Raw genomic sequence first — 21,298 nt, 5'->3', positions numbered from 1 at the left:
GCTAAGCAATCTATCCAGCCCGTCTTTTTATTATTATTATTATTATTTATTGGTTTTCCTTGGTAGGGTCTCACTGTAGCTCAGACTGACCTGGAATTCACTATGTAGTCTTGAACTCATGGCGATCCTCCTACCTGTGCCTCCAGAATGCTGAGATCAAAGGTGTGCACCACCATGCCTGGCTTATTATTTTTTTGTTTTAAAGAAGTTTATTTAGCTCATAGTTTTGAAGGGCAAAAGTCTGAGGTCAAGCAGCCCCGCTGATGTAGCTTCTGCTGAGAGACCGTCGGCAGATGGTATTGCAGTGGTAGGAGATGTGCAGAAGAGATGGTGAGATAAGAGAATGAGGAGACTGAGGGACCATATTCTGTCTTTGTATAACAACCTGCTCTTGTGGGAACAAACTAGGATCTCATGAAAACTACAATAATCTTTTCTGAAGATGGCCAGCTCAGTGAGCCAAGCCCTTCCTTTTAAAGGTTCTACTACCTTTCCAGACTGTCACATTAAAGGCTGGCTTCCAGCACCTGAACCTTTGGGGGACATAGTCAACCATATCCAAAACACAGTGTCGATTTGAGATGTCAGCCAGACTTCAAGCAGGAGAGGCAAGGAAGGCATTTGGACATCAGTCTGGGTGATTTTCTTTTTCTTTTTTTGGTTTTTCGAGGTAGGGTCTCACTCTAGCCCAGGCTGACCTGAAATTCACTATGGAGTCTCAGGGTTGCCTCAAACTCACGGTGATCCTCCTACCTCTGCCTCCCGAGTGCTGGGATTAAAGGCGTGTGCCACCATATCCGGCTCTTTTTTTTTTTTTTTTTAAATTTTTACAGCACTCAGGATGGAGAGACAATTTTGCCATGCCACCAAGCTTGTAAAACCAAGAGCTTCGGGAGCTTCCCCAGGGGAGAGGATGCAGACATCTCTAGCACACACACCATTTTAAGCAGAGGCGGGGCCAGTGAAGGAGACAGAGAATGCTAGGCAATGGGCCATTAAGAAAATCCAGAGACTATGTTGTTAGGGGAATTTATGGTATCTGGCTGGAGAGATGGTTCAGCGCTTGCCTACTAAACCTAACGACCCAGATTCCATTTCCTAGTTTTCACAAGGTGCCACGTGCACCTGGGGTTTGTTTGCAGTGGCTCGAGGCCCTTGTGTGCTCATTTTCTCTCTCTCATATACACATAAGTAAATAAAATACTAAAAAAAATTTTATGGATATTACTGAGGTCAGATAAGAGCGGAGAAGTGGCCATTGGATTTTATAACAACCATCTGGTGAACAGCCTTCATGGTGTGGTAAGGATGGGAAATCAGAAGGGGATGTGCAGTGATGACAGCAATTAACTGTGAAGGGGAGCAGAGGGGTGTTGGGGAGGAAGCCAAGGAGAGCGATTCTGGTACATTCCTAGGACAGCAAGAGACAATCGGCAGAGGGGGCAGGTGTGAGTGTCTAAGATGTACTGCATTTCTAGAAATGGAACGTGATGTTGGTCCTGTGAATCACCCTGCCAACGATATGCAGGTGTACTTTAACAGCTGTTTATTTATTTGTGCACGTGCAGGTATCTGTGTGACGGTCACAGGACAACTTCAGTCAAGGTGACTGCTCTCCACCTTCTTGGAGGCAGTGACTTGCTGCTATAAATGAACTGCCAGGGAACATGAGACGAGTTAGCCTGCAAGCTTTGGGTTCCCCTGGCTCCGCCGCCCACCGTTGCAGGGGCGTCAGGATCACGGATGGCCACCTTGCATGTGGCTTTATGTGTGTGCTGGGGAATAGAGCCCAGGCCAGCAGGCTATGCAAGCAAGTGTCTTTTACTGTGGATTCATCTCCATAGCTCTGGAAGTGTACTTTAAAAAAGAAAAATATTTGGGCTGGAGAGATGGCTTAGCAGTTAAGCGCTTGCCTGTGAAGCCTAAGGACTCCGGTTTGAGGCTCGGTTCCCCAGAACCCACGTGAGCCAGATGCACAAGGGGCGCATGTGTCTGGAGTTTGTTTGCAGTGGCTAGAGGCCTTGGTGCACCCATTCTCTCTTTCTATCTGCCTCTTTGTCTCTCTGTCTGTTGCTCTTAAATAAATAAATAAAAACAAACAAAAATTAATATATTTATTTACTTATTATTTATTTGAGAGATGGGGAAAAGGGAGAAAACGAATGGGTTTGTCAAGGCCTCTCGCTGCAAACAAACTGTAGACACATGTGCCACATTGTGCATCTGCTTTACATGGTACTGGGGACTTGAACCCAGGTCAGCAGGCTTTTCAAGCAAGCTCCTTTAACTGCTGAGCCATCTCCCCAGCCCCTGGGAGTGTGTGTTTATCCACACTATTGTCATCACTGAGTTTTCACACTTTTGAATATTTACCAATGTGAACTTAAGTATTTTGGGAGAAATGAAGCTTTGTCCTGTTTAGTTTATTTCATATTTTAGGCATGCATTTCTCTGTTACTCCTTCTCACGAAGGGTGCTTGTCTTGGGGAAATTTGGTCCCATTTCTCTTTGTGTTTTCGACCTGGGTGTGGTGGCGCACACCTTTAATCCCAGCACTTGGGAAGCACAGGTAGGAGGATCCCCATGAGTTCGAGGCCACCCTGAGACTACATAGTGAATTACAGGTCAGCCTGGGCTAGAGTGAGACCCTATCTCAAAAAAAAAAAAAAAACACCCAATCTCGGTGTTATCAAGGGGAAACATAGGTTCCTCTTCTGGCTGGGTTGTAGAAAGTTGCTACTCTGTTTGGAACATCCTGTGCTTTGGAAAGTCCTCTGCCATTCTTTCGGGGAACCTATGAGGGCATAGTGTGGGCATGACCACAATCACTACAGCTGGTACTGAGAGCTCCAAGTTTTAGCCCTGGGCGTGGCCAGCTCACCTGCAGAAGTATTAATGCTCAACATTAGGCCACGTGCTTCAACCCAGCTCCACTATGTAGCCTAGAGAGAGTGAGGTGAGCATGTGAGAAGGATTTAATTACAGCTTCTCCGCAGTAGATTAATTACCTAATCCTGGGAAAGGAGGAGCTCTTTAAGGAGCTATCTGGAGACCTGGAAGGGATTGTGTCTAGTTCCCACTGGTGAAAGACACGTTTTCCCTCTCCCCAGAGGTCTGTGTAGATGGGGCCTTTGTTTACAATATAACTGATCTATTGGAATATGTTTAAGAAAATGGCAGGGCAGGGAGGGAAGTAATGGTGTTTATTGCAATAGTGGCTTCTGCTTGCCAAAACAGGAATTAAATTTTTTTAAAGATATTTTAGTATTTACTTATTTATTTGACAGAGAAAGAGGGAGAGATAGAGATAGAGAGAGAGAGAGAGAGAAAGAGAGAGAGAGAATGGGCATGCCAGGACTTCCAGTCACTGCAAACAAACTCCAGATGTGTGCACCCCCTTGTGCTTCTGGCTAACGTGGGTCTTGGGGAGTTGAACCTGGGTCCTTTGGCTTTGCAGGCAAGTGCCTTATGCCTAAGCCATCTCTCCAGGCCCAAATTGGAATTAAAAAAATATACATATTTATTTGAGGGAGAGAGAGACAATGGGTGCACCAGGGTCTCCAGCTGTTGCAAACAAACTCCAGATGCATGCACCATCTTGTGCATCTGGCTTATGTGGGTCCTGGGGAATCAAACCTGGATCCTTCAGCTTTCCAGGCAAGTGACCTTATGCCTAAGCCATCTCTCCAGCCCCAAACTGGATTTTTAAAAAAACTTTCTAAAAAAAAAAGGACCTTATGGTGGAGAATGCTATACACACAGAATTAGAATTGCATAGGGATGGGCTGGAGAAATGGCTTAGCAATTAAGGTAGTTGTCTACAAAGCCAAAGGACCCAGGTTCGATTCCCCAGGACACACATAAGCCAGATGCACAAGGTGGTGCATGCATCTGGAGTTTGTAGTGGCTGAAGGTCCTGATGTGCCCATTCTCTCTCTCTCTCCCTCCCTCTCTTAAAAATAAGTAAATAAATAAATAAAATAATTAAAAAAAAAACCCAAATGCCAGCTGGGTGTGGTAGCATGTGCCCAACACTTGGGAGGCAGAGGTAGGTGGCTCTCCATGAGTTCGAGAGCACTCTGACACTACATACTGAATTCCAGGTCAGCCTGGGCTAGAAAGTGAGACCCTACCTTAAAAAAAAAAAAAAAAAAAGAATTGCATAGGGAACCCCCATGTCTTCATTAGTCAGTCCCAACAATTATCAGGCACTGGTCAGTTCCACCAGTCCACCTACCTACCCCTGATTATTCAGAAGTGAATCTCAGAAATAATATTTCACTTATCTGTGTTCAGCATCTCTAAAAATATCAGGAATTTAAAAATCATAATAAAAAACAATTCCTTTATATTAAATATCATATCAGTGTTCTGATTTCTACCTGTTTCATGTATCATAGGTGATTTATTTATTTACATTTTTTTGTGATTCATTTTTATCTTTTAAAATCATAATCTAAAGTTCAGCTGCTGCAAGTGGCTGATTCTTTAAAATCTAAGTCATCTTTTTATGTTTTCTCTCTTTGTAGTTTACTTGCTAACGGGAACAGGTTGTGCTAGGTCTTCCCCGCCTGGAGCTCTCTGATTGCGTCTGGAGCTGGAAATGGTGACAGCTCACTGCAGGACACGAAAGGGCTCAGCTGGCCAGGAGCTCCTGGCATACAGCTCTGAGCACTTCTGGAAGCCGCAAGGCTTATCGCTGTGCTGTTCTGTGCGGCTCTGTGGTGACCCTAACACGCGCCTGAAGACAGAAACGACCAGGCTCCGGGCGACCGTGCAGTCCTGGCTGGCTGCGTCTGACATGACTTGCGACACAGAACTCAGAGCCACACAGATGTTAACATTTCACTTGTGCCTTCCTTGGTGTGTGGGCATGTGTGTGTGTGTGTGTGTGTGTGTGAGAGAGAGAGAGAGAGAGAGAGAGAGAGAGAGAGAGAGAATCTGCGCACCCCATGTCTCCTACCTCAGCCTCCCACATACTAGAATTATGGGTCCCTGCTACTGGCTGTTCACAAGTGCTTTTCAGTTCATCCACACCTCTCCAAAATGCCTATCATTCTATACGCTTTGTTTCTGTCGTTGTTTATTTTTTAAAAAATTTTTTGGAGGTAGGGTCTCACTCTGGTCCAGGCTGATCTGGAATTCACTATGTAGTCTCAGGATGGCCTCAAACTCTCGGCCATCCTCTTACCTCTGCCTCCTGAGTGCTGGGATTAAAGGCGTGCGCCACCATGCCTGGATTGTTGTTTATTTTTATATTTGAGAGTGACAGACAGAGAAAAAGAGGCAGAGAGAGAGAGAGAGAGAGAGAGAGAGAGAGAGAGAGAGAGAGAGAGAGAGAATGGGGCCTCCAGCCACTGCAAACGAACTCCAGACGCGTGCACCCCCTTGGGCATCTGGCTAATGTGGGTCCTGGAGAATCGAGCCTTGAACCCGGGTCCTTAGGCTTCGCGGGCAAGTGGATAACCACTAAGCAATCTCTCCAGGCCCTCATTCTATACTCTTGCAGTTTGGCTCTTCCCGATTTTTATCTTCAGGTGTGGGGAGTGGTTATTTTGGTGAAAGGGCGTTTCATTTCTTCAGAATCTCCCTCTCTCTGGGAGCTCTGGGGCTGGGAGTGGACCTCATGGGTAGTGCGCACGCTGCACGCAGGCATGGCTTCAGTCCTCCTCATCATATTAACTGGTGTAGTGGTGCATGCCTGTAGCCCCAGTCCTCGGGAGATAGCAGCAGGAGGGTCAGAAGCTCAGGGGAATTCAAGGCCAGCCTGGGCTACACGACACCCTATTTCAAAACAAGACAAATTGAAAAACCGGTCTTTCATTTTTTTTTTTTTCCTTTCCAGATATTATCCCTTGTATTAGCCTCCATGGCTGTGGATGAACTGGGTTTGTAACTGGAAACTGGCAGATCCAGCTGTTCAGGTTTTTTTTTTTGGGTTGGGGAAAGGGAGTGTGCCTGTTTTCTGGAGTCTGGGACAGGGCTCCCTAGAGACACCTGTCTGGCAGCATCAGTCTTGAATGGGAAGCATCAAGTCAGGGTTTTGCAAGCCTCTGGAGCTGACCAAGCTGATAAGCAGAGGAGGAATTCTGGGTGAGGCACAACAACGCCAGAGAACTATGAAAAAAAAAATAAGGCTTGAGGAGAAGGTTCCAGAAATGAGGTCCAAATCAACACCGCAGAACTGATGGGATAAGAACCTCTACTTCTGAGGCCACCCAGAGTTGGCGGCCTCAGTTTGTAGCGCAGGACGTTGAGCCCGTGCCCACTGTCGCCAGAAGATACAGCGTGTGGAAAGCACAGTCTGCGTACCTGATGCACGTGCCAGAAACTCAGCCGTCACCTGTGCCAACATGCAGGAGGGAAGGAGCGTACACTGCAAATCAACTGTCAGCGCACAACATTTCTCATGTTGTCATTGATTGAAATCTTTTTTTTTTTTTTCCACCCTGGCGACTCTGTGCTAACCTGCCTCATAGGATGGCCACATAGGAAGCTAGGAATGGGCTGGGACTTCTAGATTACGTGAAAAGAAGCTCCTAAAAAGTAAGTCCTGGCTGGAGAGATGGCTTAGTAGTTAAGGCGCTTGCCAGGGCAGCATAAGGACCCAGATTCAATTCCCTGGTAGCCATGCAAGCCAGATGTACATGGTGGTGTGTGCATCTGGAGTTTGTTTGCAGTGGCTGAAGGTCTTGGTGCGTCCACTCTCTCTGTTTGCATCTTTCTCTCTCTCTCAAGTAATAATAATAAAAAAGGGCCAGGCGTGGTGGCACACACCTTTAATCCCAGCACTTAGGAGGCAGAGGCAGGAGGATCGCCGTGAGTTCGAGGCCACCCTGAGACTACATAGTGAATTCCAGGTCAGCCTGGGCCAGAGTGAGACCCTATCTTGAAATACCAAAAAAAAAAAAAAAAAAAAAAAAGGTCCTAGTGACTTCCAAGGAGCTGTGGAAATAAAGATGTTCTTTCTTCTTCTTTTTTTTTTTAAATGGAATTTACTTAAAAAAAATATTTGAGAGCAATAGAGAGTGAGAGAGAGAGAGAGAGAGGGAATGGGTGTATCAGGGCCTGCAGCTACTGCAGACGAACTCCAGATGCAAGTGCCACCTTGTGCATCTGGACGTGGGTCCTGGAAAATCGAGCCTCGAACCAGGGTCCTTAGGCTTTGAAGGCAAGCGCTTAACCACTATGCCATCAATCCAGCCCCAATCAAAGATGTTCTACTGGAGTAAATCTTGCTCAGTGGATGCTGAGGTGAGACAAAGCTTTGTGACATGAGCTAATGCTTTTGAAACCAGAAAGTGATTTGTAGTGAAACTTACTTATTGAAAGCCTAGTATTACTTCTACTTAGATATACAAGGACATTGCTTGTAGACAATTCATTATTGCTTCCTTCAAGTTTTTATTTCCTGTGTTGCTATGATAGGAGCTATAGAAGTAGGAAACAGCACCTTCTCCTGTACTGCTCTGGCACGAATGTCTATGCCAAGGCCGTAAGAGCAGTTCGTTGCTCACATTGTTATTTCTGAAGAAATTCTTTTAGAAAATCTATCTTTATTTACTATGCACCATTTTCTGAAAAGTTGCTTCAGAAGGACTCCAAGGTTTTAGTACAGTATATTATTTATTGTTCTAGAACTGTAACAGGGGAATTGGGGTTCTGGGGTGATTTCTGGAACCTTAAGCCCTGAGTTCATATCACAAACTCTCTCTCTTTTTTGGTGTTTCAAGGTAGGGGTCTCGCTGTAGCCCAGGCTGACCTGGAATTCACTATGTAGTCTCATGGTGACCTCGAACTCACGGTGATCCTCCTACCTCTGCCTCTTGAGTGATGGGATTAATGGTGTGTGTGCCACCATTCCTGGCTTAGATTAAAAATTTTTTTTGCTTGCATGTGCGTGCATATGTGTGTGTATGTAATGCAGTGTGTGTGTATGCGGTGTATGCACATGTACGTGCCCTTGCAATGCCCTGTATGCTTGCCTGCAGTGGACAGGGGGAACGTGGTGTGCGTGTCTCATTCTGTCGCTCTTGAGCCTGGCTTGTGGGGCTCAGTTGAGAATCTCTGCAGGTATGGGGTGACAAGTGCATGTTGCCACATCCAGCCAGCTCTTTTACATGTGATCTGGAGATTTGAACTCGGGCAGTCTCAGGCTCCCTCAGGCCCTCAGGCTTGCGTAGGAAGCACACCTAACCACTGAACAATCTCTCTAGCCCCCCCAACATATATATTAAAATTTTTGTTTATTTATTTGAGAGTGACAGACACACACACACACACACACACACACACACACACACACAGAGAGAGAGAGAGAGAGAGAGAGAGAGAGCACGAATGGGCACGTCAGGGCCTCCAGCCACTGCAAACGAACTCCAGATGTATGTGCCTTCTTGTGCATCTGGCTAACATGGGTCTGAAAGACCCCCAGAGGAAGACCTTCACTCAAGTCTCGAGATAGCACGCACCCAAAGACACACGGGAGACCCAACTTGCTGCAAAAACATGAGGCTTTATTCGGGAAACCAGAGCTCTAGGGTCGACACGTATCTCATGCAGGAGACAGAGGAATCGACCCTGAGCCCTATTGGGTGTTTCTTTTTCTAGGGTTTTTAGCAAGGAAGGGAAAGGGGAGGGGATTTTACAAGGGTATTTGCCAAGCTTGTACAGTTATGTCTACATATCTTATTTGTGCATAACCAGAGTTTAAGTCCTTGGTCAGGCTGTCTTGGGAAACTATTTTTTTTCCTCTTCCTGGGACACAAAGTTTAGGTTGACCCGACCAACCCATATCTTGGGCCACCTGCAGCCTATCTTTTAGCCTATTTTTGATTTACTCCTTTCTGAGTATACAGTTCAGGCTGTCCCCTACCTGTAGCAACCAGCTATTTTTTCACCAAGTTTACTTTAAAATTTTCCATCCTGCCTTTCAGGTCCTGGGGAATTGAGCCTCGAACCAGGGTCCATAGTCCTTAGGCTTCACAGGCAAGCACTTAACCGCTAAGCCATATCTCTCCAGCCACATATATATACAATTGGACAATTGGCATGGCCTGAAACCTCCAAAGTGTAAGCCAAACAAACCTTTTCTCTCTTAAAGTTGAGGTGTGTATTTATTTTTGCCATTTTTTTGGTAGTTCTTCCAGTTTTACCTTTGCTCTCTTGTATTAACTAATATTTGAGTATTGTTTGTTTTTTCCAGGTTCCTTATATGTGTGCTTTTCTTTCTCTTCAGCATGGAGGATTCTTTCAAGTATTTTCTGTAGAGCTGGTTTTGTCTTCAAATATTCCTTTAGCCTGCTTTTGTCGTGGAATGTCCTTATTTCTCTGTCTATTTGAATGGATAGCTTTGCAGGATAAAGTAACCTTGGTTGACAGTTGTTATCTTTCAGGACTTAGAATACATCACTCCAAGCCCTTCTGGCTTTTAAAGTTTGTGTTGAGTAATCTGCTGTGATCCTAATGGGCTTGCCTTTGTAGGTAACTTGATTTTTCTGTCTAACTGATTTCAATATATTTTCTTTGGTTTGTATGTTTGGTAGTTTAATTATAATATGTCAAGGAAAAGTTCTTTCCAGGTTTTGTCTGGTTGGTGTTCTAAAGGATTCCTGTATCTGCATTGGCACCTCTTTCCCAATTTGGGGGAAGTTTGCTTCTATGATTTTGTTGAAAATGACTACTATGCCTTTGGAGTGAAATTCTTCTCCTTCTACTATACTCTGAATTCTTATGTTTGATCTTTTCATAGTGTCTTGAATATCTTGAAATTCCCTTTCATACTTTCCTGTTAGTTTGTCTTTCTCTTTGTTGGACTGTATTAGATCTGCCACCAGGTCTACTTTAGATATTCTGTCTTCTCCTTCATCCATTCCACTGTTGAGATTTTCTACAGAGTTTTTTATTCCATTAACTGTGTTCTTCATTGCTAGTAATTCTGACTGGTTTTTCTTTATTATTGCTATTTCTTTATTTATGTCTAGTATTGACCTCTTTATTTCATTAAATTGGTGTCCTGCATCTTCTTTGATTTCCTCTTTCATCCCTTTGATTTCTTCTTTGACTTCCTTGAACATATATTGGGTGTTTAAAAATTATGTGAATATCCAGTTTTATATCTCCTTTTTTACTTACTGGCCTCTGCTACTAAGTATTTTCCTTCTCACACAGAAGCCCAATCATCTGTAGCTAGGATCCACATATAAGAGAGAACATGTGGCGCTTGGCTTTCTGGGCCTGGGTTACCTCACTTAGTATAATCCTTTCCAGGTCCATCCATTTATCTGCAAATTTCACAACTTAATTTTCCTTTACCGCTGAGTAGAACTCCATTGTATAAATGTGCCACATCTTCATTATCCACTCATCAGTTGAGGGACATCTAGGCTGGTTCCATTTCCCAGCTATTATAAATTGAGCAGCAATAAACATGGTTGAGCACGTACTTCTAAGGAAATGAGATGAGTCCTTCGGATATATGCCTAGGAGTGCTATAGATGGGTCATGTGAATATCTAGTTTTATTGCCAAATCTTTTTGCATGCAGATGCTGAACATTTTCTAGTTATTTATTTATTTTTAAATTTATTTATATGAGAGCAACAGACAGAGAGAAAGAGGCAGGGAGAGAGAGAGAGAGAGAGAGAGAGAGAGAGAGAGAGACAGAGAGAGAGGGAGGGAGGGAGGGAGGGAGGGAGAGAATGGGTGCGTCAGGGCTTCCAGCCACTGCAAACAAACTCCAGACATGTGGGCCCCCTTGTGCATCTGGCTAATGTGGGTTCTGGGGAATTGAGCCTCGAACCAGGGTCCTTAGGCTTCACAGGCAAGCGCTTAACTGCTAAGCCATCTCTCCAGCCCCATTTTCTAGTTAGTAAAAGGTAAGGTAGGTACTTCCCAAGGTGTCAATGTGTTATTGGCCACTTTCTTTTCCTGCCATTTCCTGTTGGGGAATTGTGCGTTATGCAGCTTGCTTCATTTTCTCCAGTTTTTCCAGAGTCAAAGATTTAAAAAAAAATTTTTTTTTGTTACTTTTATTTATTTGAGAGCGACAGACAGAGTGAGAAAGAGGCAGATAGAGAGAGAGAATGGGCGCGCCAGGGCTTCAGCCCTGCAAATGAACTCCAGATGCGTGCGCCCCCTTGTGCATCTGGTGAATGTGGGTCCTGGGGAATTGAGCCTCGAACCATGGTCCTTTAGCTTCACAGGCAAGCGCTTAACTGCTAAGCCATTTCTCCAGCCCCAGAGTCAAAGATTTTAAGGGCAAGAATTTGGGTTTACACATCACCATTGTGGTTATATTGTCTACAGATGATTGCCCTTGTTTTGGAAGAAATTTCCAGAACACTGACCTCACTTCTCTCATATGTAGGCTGTTGGATTCAACACATTTTCCTGAAAATTCTAATCTTTTCCTTGAAGTGTTTGGAATCCAACTTGGAATTATCAGAATGATTGAGATCTAGACTTAAATCGACAGGAGGAACTCTCTTGGCACCTTTGGAGCAGAGAGGCAACCCCCGGGGGGGGGGGGGGCACAGACCAGGGGAGACTATTCCTACCTCCACCTCCTGGCTGTCACTCTACTAAGAAGTGCCAAGTCAAACTTCCAGACAAGAGACATGTTCCAAGCCCTAAATTGCAGGTCACAAAGAGGAGTGGTCAGGCATCTAAGCAAAGTAAGCGCTAGGAAATGAAGCCTGCAGTTGCCAACTATGAATGAATGTAGAACATATAGGATATCTGCTCACCTGTGGATTTTCTTTAGTTCTACTCACAGATGCGAAAACTTTTATTAAGGAGAAAATTCAAATCTATAGAGAGTAGGAAGTAGAATAGTTCAATGAAGTTCCACAGCCCAGCACCTGGGTTTAGTAAAACATGGATTCCGACCAACCTGGTTTCATGTCTCCCCATCCTGCTTGCCTGTCTCTGAGACAGTGGGTTGTCCCAAAGCAAATTGCAAGTATCTGCTTATTTCATCCACAGAAACAGAACTTGGGAAAGGAAGACTCGATATCAAAAATTTTACCTTTAAAATCCTCCTCCTTTGGGCTCTCAGGTTTTCAGCTTGTGCACAAAGGTCCAGATAAACCGCCTTCATTTCAGCAAAAAGTCCAGGGCCCTAGGAAGCACCGGGCAAGGATTTGTTCAGTTGTTTCTGGAACAGAGCTGTATGCTTTTCTCAGACACCTTCCTGAAAGTGTGGTCAATGCTTTAAACCTGTTTTTCTAGGCTGCCTGGGGAAGGAGGAAAAGCCTGCAGCCAGCGCTTCCCTTGAACGTTCTCCAGGAAGGAACCTTTCACTTTCACTCCACTGCCCAAATTGCTTTTTGGAAGAATGTAAAATGCACACGCCAGTGCACACATGTATGCATATACAAAACCACTGATCTTGACACCAATAAGACCATTAAAAAAAAAAAATAAAGGAAAGAGGACATCAAGTCCATTTAACCGAAAGCTGTCATTTAATACTTGTGAACTAGGAAGCTCAGTTATACAATGTAACTCATGCTTGGTTCGGCATTTGGTAATACTCTGCCATGTCTTTCTGAGCAACCTTTTGGGCAGTTCTGAATTCTACCACATCACATGGAGTCTATCAAGCACTGGGCAGAGTTCTTGCTTAATAGTGTGGGAAGCCTTGGGGGGTGTGTGTGTGTGTGTGAGCTGCCTAGCGTGGGCAAGGCTCTGGGTTTGGTCCTTGGCTCTACAAAACCAAAACAATAACAAGGTAGCATGTGTAGAGGGCCTCTATTCATTAGAAACCTTGAATATAGAATTTCTATATGCTGAGTTTTAAAAGTCAGCATCATACTATAGAAGACACACACTAGTGTAGAAATGGTCACAATACTGTGTCATTAGAGGTGACGTTTAAATGAAAAATGGAATTTATAAGCAGGAGTAAAATTTATAAATTGCCCATAATCCACTCAACAACTATTAAAACTATTTGTAGCTTTGTTCTTTTCTGTCAGTATGCTGTGTTTATGTAATCTTTGTAACTCTGACTCAGTTCCCTTGGCTGTGTTGTGGGGGCTGATTTTGGCGCTGGGGACTGATCCTTGTGCTTTGTGCTTTCTAAAGCATTCTGTCATTGAGCTAAATTCCAAAACCCTATAATTCTTTTTATTATATTTTATGTTTTAAATTTATTTTATTTTATTTTTTTTCAAGGTAGGGTCTCGCATAAGCCCATGCTGACCTGGAATTCACTATGTAGTCTCAGGGCGACCTCGAACTCACAGTGATCCACCTACTTTGCTGGGATTAAAGACATGAGCCACCACATTTGGCTAGTTTTTAAAAATTTTATTGTGTATTTGTAGGAGGGGAATGGGTGTACCAGCGACTCTAGCCATTGCAAACAAATTCCAAATGAATGCACCACTTTGTGCATCCAGCTTTAATAATTCCTGTCTTTATTCATTTGTAGCCCTTCCCCACAATAGTCCTTCTTTTAAATGTCTTCAAATATTTTCATTTTTTTTTTTACAAATATTTTACTTATGATTTGCAAGCAGAGAGATACAGGCAAAGAGAGAAGATGAGGGGGACAGAGAAAAAGAGAGGGAGAGAGAGAGAGAGAAGGGGGGGGGAATGGATACACCAGGGCCTGCAGCCATTGCAAACGAACTCCAGCTGCATGAACCACCTTGTGCAGCTGGCTTATGTGGAGACTGGGGAATTGAACCTGTGTCCTTAGGCTTCAGAGGCTAGTACTTTAAACACTAAGCCCGATCTCCAGCCTTCTTTTTATTTTTATCATTTTATTTTACTATTGAATAATCTCAGTTCCCTACAAGATTAAGAGTGACACCATGTGCATCTGGCTTATGTGGGTTCTGGGGACTTGAACCTGAGTCCTTAGGCTTCTTACGCAAGTGCCTTAACTTCTAAGCCATCTCTTCAGCCTGAGTTTTAGTTCTTTTTAAAAAATTATTTATTTATTTATTTGAGAGAGAGAGAGACAGACAGAAAGAGGCAGATAGAAAGAAAGAGAGAATGGGCATGCCAAGGCCTCTAGCCACTGCACATGAACTCCAGATGCATGAGTCACCATGTGTATCTGGCTTATATGGGTCCTGGGGGAATCGAACCAGGGTCCTCAGGCTTTGCAGGCAAACACCTTAACTGCTAAGCCATTTCCTCAGCCCTCTAAGTTTTAGTTTTTAATTAAGTAGTCATATGTAATATGTAGCTATTATACAGCAGAACTCTAATTAAAATGATAGTTGCAGGTGTAGCACTGGTGAACTGCTTGCCTAGTATGCACTAGGCCCTGAGCTCAATTCTCAGCACTGGCCCCCACTCCAAAAAAATAAACGAAAAAAAAAAAAAAAAAAAGAGCTAGAGAGATGGTTCAGTGGTTAAGGTACTTACCTGCCAAGCCTAATGACCCAGGTTCAATTCCTCAGTACCCATGTAAGGCCAGATGCACAAAGATGCATCTGAGGAGTTCTTTTCTCTCTTGCAAATATATATATTTAAAAAGCAGGCTTGGAGGGGGGGGGCTGGAGACATGGCTTAGCAATTTAAGTGCTTGCCTGAAAAGCCTAAGGATCCAAGTTCGATTCCCCAGTACCCATGTAAAGCCAGATTCACCAGGTGGTGCATGCTTCTGGAGTTCATTTGTAGTGGTTGGAGGCTCTGGCATGCCCATTCTCTCTCTCTCTCTCCCTCTTTCTCAACTACAATTTTAAAACAAGCAGCTGGACTTTAATTCTAAGTATTCTCTAGTATTTGGTTAGTTCCTTTGCATAATTTTACCTTTTCCTTCCCATTTGAGCTGAGGTTATTTAATTGGGGCCTTTATTATGACAAAGGGACTGAATTCATGGCATGTGTGACATGGTTGTCAGAGATCCGAAGCCCTGGGGCTTCTCATTAGTTGAAGGCATGTGCAAAACACACTGCTGTGGGCTACAATTTCCTTTCTTCATGTGGGTGAAGACCAGCATCTGATATTGGGAGCTGGCTATTGCACACATGCCTGGAGTTCCCCAAGATCCTTCTTCAAATCTTATATTTCTGTTTATTTTACTTTTCATACTGATTTGGGATGCAGAGTTGGACCTTTTAGCCCTAAGAGCCTTGAATCATGCTCCAAATCAAAAAGTAAGACAGTTCATACCAAACAAGCAAAGTGCACAGGACAGCTCTTCCGTGCTGTGAGCAGACACGTCTCCCTTGGCTTGGGATTTCCTGTCCCCTGCACATTTGTGTCTCTAGCCTGACAGAGTCCTGTAGCCCCTGGAGAACACGGACCCGGGCTATAAACACAAGCCCAAGTGCATCCTGCGACGCTAAGCGCTCCCACGTGCAGTTCTGGAGACGGCCACTGAGGGGCAGCATGTACCAAAGGAAACCTTGAGCTCGGCCTGGGCGCGGTGGGCGGGAGCGTTGAGGATTCCCGGCGCTGGAACCGCAGGAGCACAGGATGGAGGCGCCAAGCTCTCATCGCTTGAATCCAATTACGGCTCCTCTATGTGCAACATCTTTTCTGTGCAGAGTTTTCCTTACCACTTGAATTCTGCAAGTCAGTCATTTCGTGGTTGAAACCGGTTGCAATATAAAGCTATTGAGACCCAAGCACTCTGTGAGACTTAACTTTTGGTGCGCCTGTCATTTCAGCTATTTAATCTGGTAATACTGACTGCCAAATTCAAACTCTTCACGTTCATCAAAATGACTTTCTCTTTAAATTGGTCGCACGTTTTATTTGTTTCCCATCTTGTTGCGTAGCTGCTGCTCATTGTATAAAAACAGCACTGTCCTTCATCTGACATTGTAGAGCAGACACCTCCTTCCGCCAGTCACTTCAATGGGAAGATCTTACGTCTTTTGACTGAATTTGACAGGACGTAAGCATGTTACCATACTATGTAAGGTTTATGAACACAATGTTACTCTGAAATTTACAGTTCTTTGCTTAAAAATTTATTTGAGGTTGATATTGTATATGTGTAAGTACAATGATTGTGATGGGGAGGTAATATGATGGAGAATGGAATTTCAAAGGAGAAAGTGTTGGAGGGAGGGAATTAACATGGGATTTTTTTTTATAATCATGGAAAATGCTAATAAAAATAAAAAAATAAAAATTTATTTTTCGCCAGTGCATCCAGCCACTGCAAACAAACTGCAGACGCATGTGCCACCTTGTGTATCTGGCCTACATGGGTCCTGGGGAATTGAACCTGGATCCTTAGGCTTCACAGGAGCTTACCTGCTAAGCCATCTCTCCAGCACTTTCTCTGCTTTATTTTGATTTTTAAAGTTTTAATTATTTGAGAGAGAGATAGAGAGAGACAGACAGAGAGAATGCTGCCAGGGCCTCCAGCCACTGCAAACGAACTCCAGACGCATGTGCCTCCTTGAGAATCTGGCTTATGTGGGTACTGGAGAATCGAACCAGGGTCCTTTGGCTTTGCAGGCAAACACCTTAACCCCTAAGCCATGCCTCCAGCCCATTTTCTCTGTTTTTCATGAAGACATTCCCCCCACCCCACCCTGGTATCTTTTTTCTTTTTTAACAAAACTGTTTATCAGCAACTTCCATAAGCATAAATGATAATTCTTTCTCACTTCCTCCCCCCATTAAAGGTGTGTGCCACCAACCCGGTTCGTCTCTTTTCTATTTTGATGTCATCATTTCTTTTTCTCCCAATTATGAAGGTCTTGTGTAGGTAGTGTCTGGCACTGTGAAGTCATGGATACCAAGATCATTTTGTGTCTGGAAGACAACATTGCAAGAAGCACTCTACCCTTTCTCAGGCTTTGGAAGTTATTCCCCTGAGCCCATGTCAACATGACTAGATTGTTGATTCTCTGTCTCTGATGCCATCCCCATGTGACTCAATTTCCTGTAATGTATTGGGGAATCACCTATTCTACCAACAGCATGGAGATCAGAATGGGGGGAGCTAGACAGATGTGCCGAAAGCTGTGATTCCTGAGTCAGTAACAAGCGTCTGTGTACTGTTCTTCTTGTTCTTTCCTTTCTCCCATGTTCTTTTTTGTTTTTCAGATTTCAGATTGCTTATCATCATACCATGGAACCCTTTCTTTCTCTCTCTCTCTCTCTTTTTTTTGAGCCAGGGTCTCACTCTAGCCCAGGCTGACCTGAAATTCACTATGTAGTCTTAGGGTGGCCTTGAACTCATGGGCATCCTCCTATCTTTGCTTCCTGAGTGCTGGTATTAAAGGCAGGTATTAAAGGCATGTTCCACCACACCCAGCTTCTTTTTTTTCTCTCTCTCTCTTTTTCTAGATAAGCCCAATGGACTGGCTTATTTTATGTGAGAGAATGAGAGCGGGGGGTGGGGGAGGGAGAGGGAGAGAATTGGCACACCAGGGCCTCCAGCCATTGCAATCAGACTCCAGAAATGTGTGCTACCCTGTGTACATGTGTGACCTTGTGTGCTTGCATTGCCTTGTGCCATATGGCTTACATGAGACCTGGAGAGTTGAACATGGTCCTTAGGCTTTGCTGGCAAGTACCTTAACCACTAAGTCATCTCTCCAGCCCCCTTTTCTCTTTTGAAAGAAGGCTTCACTTTAGTTCAGGCTAGACTAGAACTCAGCACATTGCCCACTGTTGCAGTCCGGTTCGCATTGCTTGTAGAAATCACTCACCCAAGAGCAGCTTGTGGGAAAAAGAGGTTTATTTTGGCTTACAGGCTCAAGGGGAAGCTCCGCAATTGCAGGGGAAAACGATGGCAAGAGCATGGGGTGGACATCACCCCCTTGGCCTACATAAGGTGGGCAATAGGAACAGGAGAGTGTGCCAAACACTGGCAAGGGGAAAGTGGCTATAACACCCATAAGCCCGCCCCCAACAATACCCCCTCCTCATGAGGCATTAATTCCCAAATCTCCATCAGCTGGAAACCTAGCATTCAGAACACCTAAGTTTATGGGGGACACCTGAATCAAACCACCACATTCTGCCCCTGGCCCCCATAAACCAATAACCATACATGATGTAAAATGCAGTATATTCATCTAACTTTAAAAGTCCCCATAATTTTTATCAATCCCAATAATGTTCAAACATCCCCATAGTCCAAGATCTTTTAACTGAGCCATAATACCAAAAAATCCCTCCCAAACCCACAATGGCACAGAATAAACATTCACACTGCAAAGGATGGCATTGGGTATAGCAAAAAATACTCAAGCATTACATGATTTAAACAGGGCAAACACCAAACTCTGTAGCTCCAAGTCCAACAACTCTAGTCAATGACAAATCTCCAACTTTCATAATTCTAACCAGCATTAAGTCTCTGGAATTCCAATTCTGCCCCTCCAGCTAGGCTCCTCACAGTCCTGGGAAACTTAATTGGTGCCAGCAGCTTTTCTTAGCAGCCATCTCGTGGTCCTGGCATCTCCATTGGGTCTCCGCTGCAATCCACGGTTCATCCTCATGGCCCCATGGGGTCTCCATGCAGCAAACCTGCTTCACGCTGCCCATAGCTATTTCCAAAACAGAAGACTGTGTTGCAAACTCAATGACCCTCTCTTTCCTGCATTTCTTATACTCCACAATACCAGGTAGGGTGCCAATTTGTTAATCCAGAGGGGAATAAAGCATATTTTGAAGAACAGGACACTCCTTGAGTACTCAGGCCCCCCAAAAGAGTCTACATTCTTCCTGTTGCCCCAGTGCAGGTCAGCTGTCCCAATCTCAAAGGTTATAATCTCTCAGACAATTTGCAGGTGAGTGGGTGGTAGTTTAGGCCCAAAGATTTCATTTTTTCTGTGCCATATCCCTCTGCTGATACCAGTTCATTTCTACACAAAGCAACCCTGCACAACTTCTCGGGACACGGGCATAACAGCAAGCTTCTCACACAAACTGCTAGCCCAGTCCAGGCAAAGCTCTTTCTCACCCTCATAAGCCAAACCTCAGAGTCCATAGTTCTTAGTACATTCAGGTCTTTCAACTCTGACTAGAATAGTCCATCAAGCTGTACTTACAGCACTGCAAGGCCAAGGTTTCAACTCCTTCCACATTCCTCTTGAAAATCAGCTCCAAAAGGCCAAAGCCACACAGTCAGGTGTCTCGCAGCAATCCCACTCCTCGGTACCACTTTACTGTTGCAGTCAAGTCCACATTGCTGGTAGAAATCACCCAACCAAGAGCAGCTTGTGGGAAAAAGAGGTTTATTTTGGCTTACAGGCTTGAAGGGAGGCTCTAGGATGGCAGGGGAAACGATGGCATGAGCAGAGGATGAATGTCACCCCCTGGTCTGCATAAGGTGGACAACAGGAACAGGAGAGTGTGCCAAACACTGGCAAGGGGACACTGGCTATAATACCTATAATCCCGCCCCCAACAATACACTCCCTCCAGGAGGCGTTAATTCCCAAATCTCCATCATCTGGTAACCTAACATTTAGAACACCTAAGTTTATGGGGGACCCCTGAATCAAGCCACCACACCCAGCCTGGCCTCAGACTCATCATCCTCCTCCCTCAGCCTCCCATGAGCAGGGATCCCAGTTGTGAGCTTGACGAAATAAACGCATTCTGTTTTACACAGCTAGGATCACGTTAGTGTGCTTTTTTCAAAAACCTCACTAGCAGCACTTTCTTTTGCAGCTTACTCTGTTTTGTTTTGTTTTACCCAGATACAAGACACTGCTGGGTTTGTGTAATTAATTTTATTTTATTTTTATTTTTATTTTTATTTATTTTTTTAAATTTATTTATTTGAGAGCAACAGACACAGAGAGAAAGACAGATAGAGGGAGAGAGAGAGAATGGGCGCGCCAGGGCTTCCAGCCTCTGCAAACGAACTCCAGATGCGTGCGCCCCCTTGTGCATCTGGCTAACGTGGGACCTGGGGAACCGAGCCTCGAACCGGGGTCCTTAGGCTTCACAGGCAAGCGCTTAACCACTAAGCCATCTCTCCAGCCCTAATTTTATTTTTTAAAGGTAGGATTTTACTCTAGTCCAGGCTGACCTAGAGTTCACCATGTAGTCTCAGGGTGGCCTCGAACTCATGGGGATTCCCCTAACTCTGCCTCTGGAATGCTGGGATTAAAGGTGTGGCCAGAGCCAGGCATGGTGGCACACACCTTTATTTATTTATTTTCTTTATATGTTGTTTATTATTTGTTTTTATTTGAGAGGCAGATGGAAAGTGGGAGAGAAAGAATGGGTGCTCCAGGGCCTCTAGCCACTGCAAACCAACTTCAGACACATGTGCCACCTTGTGCTTTTGGTTTATGTGGGTCTTGGGGAATCAAACTTGGGTCCTTTGGCTTTGCAGGCAAGTGCCTTAACCTCTAGCCATCTCTCCAGCCCACCTTGACTTTATGACCGCTTTGCTGAAGACTCTCCAGGTGGGACTCAGTGTTTCCTCTTTGTTCCTTTATTTTTAGAGTTCTTCCTGACCACCGCCTCCTAGCAACTAATTACACTGCCATCCATACTCCCATATGGCTGAGAACGGAAGGCTTCCCCCTTGCCCCTCTGCCTTCCCCTCTAACGCACCAATGGGTGCTCACCTTTCATGGCCCTTGGGGGCAGCAGCTCACACCTGTTCATTCTCCTGATTAAAAACAGACACAGAGGCACCTCCAGCTGAATCTCCACTCACCGGTAATTTTCACTTGTGGAGAACAGGTGCGCCAGGGCGCCCAGAGACAGATGCTCATAGTTTAACCATCAACACCTGTAGACAGAGCTGACTTACTGGCTAAACAGGTATGAAGTGAGGCGTTCCTTCCTCTTTTTATTTTTTAATTCGTTTTTAAAAATTATTTATTTATCTACAAGCAGAGAGAGAGAGAGAAAGAGGAGAGAGAGAAATGGGTGCAGGGCCTCCAGCCTCTGCAAATGGATGCCAGGTGCATGTGCCACTTTGTACCGCTGGGTTGATGTGGGTACTGGGGAGTCAAACCCCAGTTGTTAGCTTTTGCAGGCAAGCACCTTAACCGGTGAGCATCTCTCTGGTCCATTAATGCGGCTTTAACATGTCCTTGCGCTTGTCTAGTGATTAACATGAGCTCGCTGAGACTGCATGTCAGAGTGGCGGGTTTAGGGAGGAGGAAGACCCATCCACACACCTCGCTTGCGGATTGTTCTGGAACCAGCGGAATGCTGGCTCCAGTGGAGGATTGCTGTGGCTAACCAGCCATCGCTTGGGTGCTGGGCTGACTCGGGGGGTGTTTATTATGTTTTCATGAAAGAGTTGACATGTCCCCCTCTGCTTCCTTCGAACAAGTGCCTTCCCCACCCGGTTTGGTGACCTGCTTCAGGAGTGGTCTGCACGGCTGCCGAC

General features: G+C 44.7%; 1 pseudogene; it reads right to left on the bottom strand.

Moving 5' to 3' along the window:
• Positions 1 to 10,908: 10,908 nt before the first annotated feature.
• Positions 10,909 to 11,361, bottom strand: LOC123454583 (annotated as a pseudogene).
• Between the last annotated feature and the right edge of the window lie 9,937 nt (positions 11,362 to 21,298).

Source organism: Jaculus jaculus, chromosome 14, assembly GCF_020740685.1.
Source record: "Jaculus jaculus isolate mJacJac1 chromosome 14, mJacJac1.mat.Y.cur, whole genome shotgun sequence".
In the NCBI taxonomy this organism is placed as follows: Eukaryota; Metazoa; Chordata; class Mammalia; order Rodentia; family Dipodidae; genus Jaculus; species Jaculus jaculus.
This window is presented reverse-complemented; position numbering and strand designations above follow the sequence as displayed.